The sequence below is a fragment of the Manis javanica genome, chromosome 4, assembly GCF_040802235.1.
Source record: "Manis javanica isolate MJ-LG chromosome 4, MJ_LKY, whole genome shotgun sequence".
NCBI lineage: Eukaryota > Metazoa > Chordata > Mammalia > Pholidota > Manidae > Manis > Manis javanica.
This window is the reverse complement of record NC_133159.1, coordinates 46,440,169-46,446,168: the sequence shown is the minus strand read 5'-3', so window position 1 is coordinate 46,446,168 and position 6,000 is coordinate 46,440,169. Positions and strand designations below refer to the sequence as shown.

Genomic DNA, 6,000 nt, shown 5'->3' with positions numbered 1-6,000 from the left:
TTCTCTGCATCTCCGTCAGCATGTTTATGATTTTTATTTTGAATTCTTTTTCAGGAAGACTGGTTAGGTCTGTCTCCTTCTCTGGTGTTGTCTCTGTGATCTTGGTTTGCCTGTAATTTTGCCTTTTCATGGTGATAGAAATAGTTTGCAGAGGTGGCACAAGTGACGGCTGGAAGAACTTCCCTTCTTGTTGGTTTGTGGCTTTCCTCTCCTGGGAGAACAGCGACCTCTAGTGGCTTGTGCTGGGCAGCTGTGCCCAGACAGGGCTTCTGATTCTTGCCCAGCTGCTATGGAGTTTATTCTCCTTTGTTGCTGTGGGTGTGGCCTGCCTCCGGCTGCTACTCCAAAATGGTGGAGTGGCATTGGAGGGGGAGTGGCGGGGAGGCTATTTATCTCTGTGAGGGGCCTCCGTGCTCCCTGCTGCCCAGGGGTTAGAGTGCCCAGAGATCCCCAGATTCCCTGCCAGTGGACTAAGTGTCCTGGGCCGCTTCCATCTGGTTTTGGGGTCCCTGTCCCTTTAAAACTTCCAAAAAGCATTCGCCAAAAAAAAAAAAAAAAAGCCACTCACTTTTCTCAGGGACCTGCTCACTCGTCTTGCTGCCCTGTTTCCCTTGTATCCAGCACCCCACGCATGCACTGTGTCTGCGCTCTGGTGTGGATGGCTGGGGCTGGGTGTTCAGCAGTCCTGGGCTCCCTCTCCCTCCCCACTGTGACTCCTCTCCTCCCGCGGAGCTGGGGGGAGGTGTGCTCGGGTCCCGCCGGGCTGGGGCTTGTATCTTACCCCCTTCATGATGCGCTGGGTTCTCGCAGGTGTGGATGTGGTCTGGATGTTGTCCTGTGTCCTCTGGTCTCTATTCTGGGAAGAGTTGTCTTTGTTATATTTTCATAAATATATGCGGTTTTGGGAGGAGATTTCCACTGCTCTACTCATGCCGCCATCTTGGCTCCCTCCTCGGCATTGCTATTTAAAAGAAAGGGAAGAAAGCACTCTTTTAGATGAGTTGTTTCCTGGTGTGTTTAGCATAATACCTTAATATAGTACTTTAAGATTTGGTTTGGTTTAACCCAGAAGACTGTTAGGTTCTTGGTTGGCCTTGTGTGCAGTTAGAATCTTTATAGTGTGCTTTCTTCCAGCCTGGAGCTGGAAACAGCTGCAAATTGTTGCCCCTGGTGGATTAAATGGGAATTTGTCCAGTTTCCATGGTGGACCTTGTCCAACACTGAATACAGATGGAGTTTTATGTGAGCCTCTTCCATTTCTATTACTTGGCCAACTCTGTGTCCTGCATTACCTTCAAATTCTATACTCATAATCTCAATTGAAAACAGAACAAGGTGGATGAGGGGTGAAGGCAGCAACTCTCACATGCAGGGCCTTAAAATGTATGTTAATGGTTTTGATACTCTACAGGGATCACTGAAGCATTGAGAAACTTTTGTTTTTGGTAGAGTCAGTGAGAAGTTAGACCTGTGTTCCATCACTGAAGTTTGACATTTGTCCCAGCCACCTGAATTGTGAAGCAGTTTCTGCACTCACTTTCCCTTTTTCAAGTAGGTCTTTGATTTGTCCATGCCCCCTGTTTGCTTTGTACTGAGTTCAGACTCCTGAGGTGTGTCTTTATAAAGGAGGAAACTGAAGTGTTAATAGAGTTGCCTAGTGAGCCTGAACTTTCTCCTAAATGAACCTTAAGTGGTCAGTGGTAACTCTTCCTACTTTCCAGAACATTGGAAAAGTTGGAGATGCTTGAGCTACTTGCCCTGGTCTCCACTATTAGATTATTTCGTCATACCGAGAAGTTGATAGAAACAGTAGTATTAAGGGAGGCACCTCCCTCCCACCTTGTTGGGAGTTCCCTATGGTCAACTATTCTCCCAAGATTGCATCTTGCCAGTGACCTCACAAATTTTTCTTGTCTCTATGTAAATTGCTATCTTTTCAGGAGGTGCATGACAGCCTCCGTTTGCTCGGGCTTCCATTTGTACAGAAGCTGTTATTACGGAATAAGTTTAATGGGTCGTGAATTTTGTGGAGAAAGGGAGGGTCTCTGGATGACTGTATGTACCAGCTATGGACCTATTGGCTCCACAAGGAGTGCATTAAGCTAAATATTTTTAGCCCATTGACTCTGGGGGTAATAACCCTAAATGCTTCATTAAATTTTCATGGGTGAGTGACAGAAGCTATGAGGGGAAAAAACAAAACCCACATCTGCCACATTAGCTTTATTATTACACAGCTGGAGGACGGACTGTGGCCCCTAAAAAAGAATAAAAATAAACTTTTAAAGAAACTATTGCCTGCTTGCCTTCCCTTTTCCGTTCCCTGCTCCAATGGGGCAGCTCTTAATTTGATTTTTGTTTTTTCCTCCCACACCTGGCATTCTGGCCTCTGGAAACCGGTTATAGCACAGCAGGCATTTACTAGAGTAGAATCCAGTCTCAGGGTAGAAGAATTTTCAGACCAACACAACATTTTGTGCATTTTGGCATATCTTTGCACACTCGGACCAGAAGGAAAGAGCAACTGACTGTGTCCTGTCTGGGACCTTCTCCCATGCATGTTCTAATTTGAGGATTATCTGCTCCTGAGCATTCTAAGAATGTGAGTGGTAGGGGTGGATGGGAAGGGGGAGTAGGGGATTATCTGGGGCCTGCATACCGTCAAGGGCAGGAATTCCTCCGTAGATTGACGAAAACGTAACAGATAACGTCCAATTTTGCCTGGGAAGCCTCAATGGAGACAAGAGCCTCCGAGGCAGGGTTGGCCACTGGGTGCTAGCGCCCCCTCCTGCAAAGGGGCGTCGGGGCAACAGGCCCTTGCGGAAGCCCGGCTCTTGTTTACGCCCTCTGGCATTTTATTTTTGGGTGTGCGTGTGTTTAAAGGCTTGGATGAAAGAGTGGACCCTAGGGGAAAAAGGGAGGCCGGGTGAGGGGCTGCTTCTGTTGGTGGTGAGGTGACCAAAACACCGGGTACTTTGTGAAACTCGAGTCTGGTAGCTTTCCTCCCTTCTCTCCATCACCCCTCCCCGCCCGCGAGCTGGGGCGGAGACCCTGTGCTCCCCTCTCGACTCGCCGGTCTAGGCCGGGATGGGGATTGAGGGCAAGAGCTCCGAAGAAGCGACTGCGAACCGCAGCGCCTCCGCTTGCTCGCTGGCTCCTTCCTCCTGGTTCTCGTCGCCACCGCGACTCGGCTAAGCTCTCGGAGCGCGCTTGGGAGGCGCAGAGAGCGCCCGGGGGGGGAACGCGGGCGGGAGCCGCGGGGCCAGGGTGAGGAGCGCCGCGGGCGGCAGCGGCCATGCAGCGAGCAGGTGAGCGGCGCCGGGCGGGCGCGGGGCCCGGCGGGGCGGGGGCGGCGGGAGGAGGCGGGCTGCGCGTGGGGCGGTCTCCTCCCCCCGCGCTGACGCGGGCCCGTGGCTCCCGGGGAGGATGGACCCTGCTCGGCGCTCGCCCGGGCTTCCCCGGGCTGGAGAGCGCGCCTGAGTGCCGCCGCCCGCCGGGCATGGGGAGCCGCTTCCTGGGCGGCTGCAGTAGCGGAGGAGGATGCCCTCGGCGAGTTGCGGTGAGGAGTGGGGCTGGGGGAAGGAGGGGTGCACGCGGCGGCCCTAGGTCCTGCGCGGGCAGGTGCCTTGTGGGGACACGGCGGGCGGACGCCTGGGTGGCTCCGCTGGGGCCCCGGACGTGAAGAAGGGGCCCTGGACGCCTTTTCGGGAGTTTGGCTCTGGGCGCCGCGGGGATGGCGACTGCAGGTTTCTGCTCGCTCCCTCCACCTGCTATGGGGAAAGGAGCGAGCTCTGCTCCTTCCTCTGGCTCTCCCCCACCACCCCCAATTTCCCTCCTTGGGACCATGCACGATCCCCTCTCCAGACGTGCTCACCCCAAACCCTCATCTCTCTCCGGGACCTCCTGCGCCCTCCTCCGTCCTGCGGTCCGGGCTCTTTGCTGTCGCGAGCCTCCCTTCTCCCACTCCAAAACCTCGCCAGCGGCGTCCCGGGGACGGACTCCCTTCCCTACTACTCTGCCCCGGCCTGTCGAAAGACCGACTCTATCCTAGTAACCCCTACCCTTTCGCAGACACTGTCAGAGCTGAACCCGCGTCTCCTCAGACTCCAGCCCTGCCCCGGTCCTGCCTCGACTCGGTTCTCTGCCGCACCTCCATTCCACTCCCCAGGCCCCCCGCTCCCCGAGAGCTCTCCTCCCCAGCCCGCTCCTCTTGCTTCTCTCTGCTTCAGACTTGATGCTCTGACTCGGGTGCAGAGCTCAGGGTTTTTTTTCCCCTCCTACCGGGGAAACTTTGAAATCTCCGTGGTTTGGCTCATAACGAAGCTTTATAAAAAGGACTCAACCGCCGAGAGTATGCGGAGTCGGGGAAGTAGAAATGGGGGAGGTTGTATCGCGGCGATGGAAAGGGGCAGTTGGATAGTGTGCGAAGTAAATTGCAGAACGACGGCGGTGGCTGCAGCTGGGACTCTCCTTCCGCCGCCAGCTCCGTCCCGCGGAGTATTATTGTGACCCCTGGTGGGAGGGCGCGTCGTTTCTCTGCACTTTTTAAGCTCCTTTTTCTTTTTCGGTGGTGGTGGTTGTGGACGGGACGGGTCAGGGGTCAGCGGGAGAGTGATGGACCCGAGGGAGAGCTGCGTGGCGAGGCTGGTGCCACTTGGCTTCTGCGTTGACCTCCTCCTGGACCCGCCAGACCGTGTACGTTTCACTCCCTGTGAACTACCTTCCACCCCCAACTGCATCACACAAGTCCTCATTGTTGGGGGTCTGCCCGGGCACTTCCGCCTGGGCTGGGAGAGTCTGAAGGAATGGGTGGGGGTGGGGAGGCGTGGGCGCCTGGAGACCGAGCTCGGGCTTGCTGCGGGCTCGGCGGCGGGCGGAGCGGAGAGCGCCGCGGCGCGGGCGCCCGTGCGCTCGGGCGGGTGTCTCCCGCGGCGGGGGCGTGAAGCGTGGGTCGTCGCCTGAGTGTTCGTTTGGGTGCCGGCGCACGCTGGGGCTTAGCTCTTTTAGGAAGAGGGGTGACTGCAGAGCTTGCGGAAGCGAGTGCGCCTTTTGCTGCCCAAGGAGCTGGGCTGGCGGGCGAGTCCTCCCAGATGGATGCCGCAAGGCAACTCCTGGCGAGTCGACGGGGACTGGAGCGAGGATCCGCGGTCTCTTCTCCCTCCCTTCTGCTCCCCTCCTGCTGGCCCATTCGGCATACTTTCACAATGTTGATGGTTTTGAATAAAGGCCTTGTGGGGGTTCCGCTGACACTTCATAACACTTAACATGTTTTCAAGTAATCATATAAATTAAAGGTGGCTTATATTCAGAACCCCCTAATTATCCGGTTCACGTTTGTACATTTATGTGCCAATTATAGGTATTCGGGAAATCCATAAAATTATAAACTATCCCCACCCCCTGAATTAGCACCCATTGTTTTTATTATCTCAACGATGAGTGATTCTGGATGGAACCCTGAATTGCACACGGAAGAAAATAGATGTGGGGCGGCGGGAGGAGAGGTTGGCTGGAGTAGGGAAGCTCCAGAGCAAACCTCCCCCCTTCTCCCAATCTCTTTCACTTCCCAGCCTGACGAGCTTGGTGACAATTGTGGAATCTGAAAGGGATCAAAGATTTTCTTGATTTCCTGTTGAGAAGGGGGACCTAATCAAAGCTGTATAAAAGTCAACTTCTAAGCAATCAGAAAGTGTCTGCTGATGTCCTTGATTGAAACCCCAGCATTTAAATGGAGTATTGAAGGACTCGCAGACCAGGGCTTTTGAAGCGCTATTGTTCTTTTCCGTACACAGAGGCCCTCTCAAAGGTTTAGGAAGTTCAAAATGCAGTGATTTGAAAGACTGACATTGTAACTATTTGGCAATGCTGAGAGGGTTGGCAGGGATGAGAGAAGAGGCCGAGGTGGGAAGTGCAAATGTGTTGGTACTATCTTCTTGGGAAGATGCCGGTGCCATTATCAAGTGAGAACTCAGTTCTTCTACACATCAAGTTGGCAATTAT

General features: G+C 54.2%; 1 protein-coding gene across 6 annotated transcripts in view; it reads left to right on the top strand.

Annotated features, from left to right (window-relative positions):
• The first annotated feature begins 3,040 nt into the window (after positions 1-3,040).
• The window catches only part of DAB1 (DAB adaptor protein 1), a 405,590-nt gene continuing 402,630 nt past the window's right edge, over positions 3,041-6,000 (top strand). For 5 of the 6 annotated variants that reach the window (XM_073234000.1, XM_073233999.1, XM_073233998.1 and 2 more), the window contains exon 1: positions 3,409-3,559. The gene's annotated coding sequence lies outside the window, so the exon portion shown is untranslated. Of the gene's footprint in view, positions 3,309-3,408; positions 3,560-6,000 lie in introns of those variants that run through there. The other variant, XM_073233995.1, reaches the window with a different exon arrangement.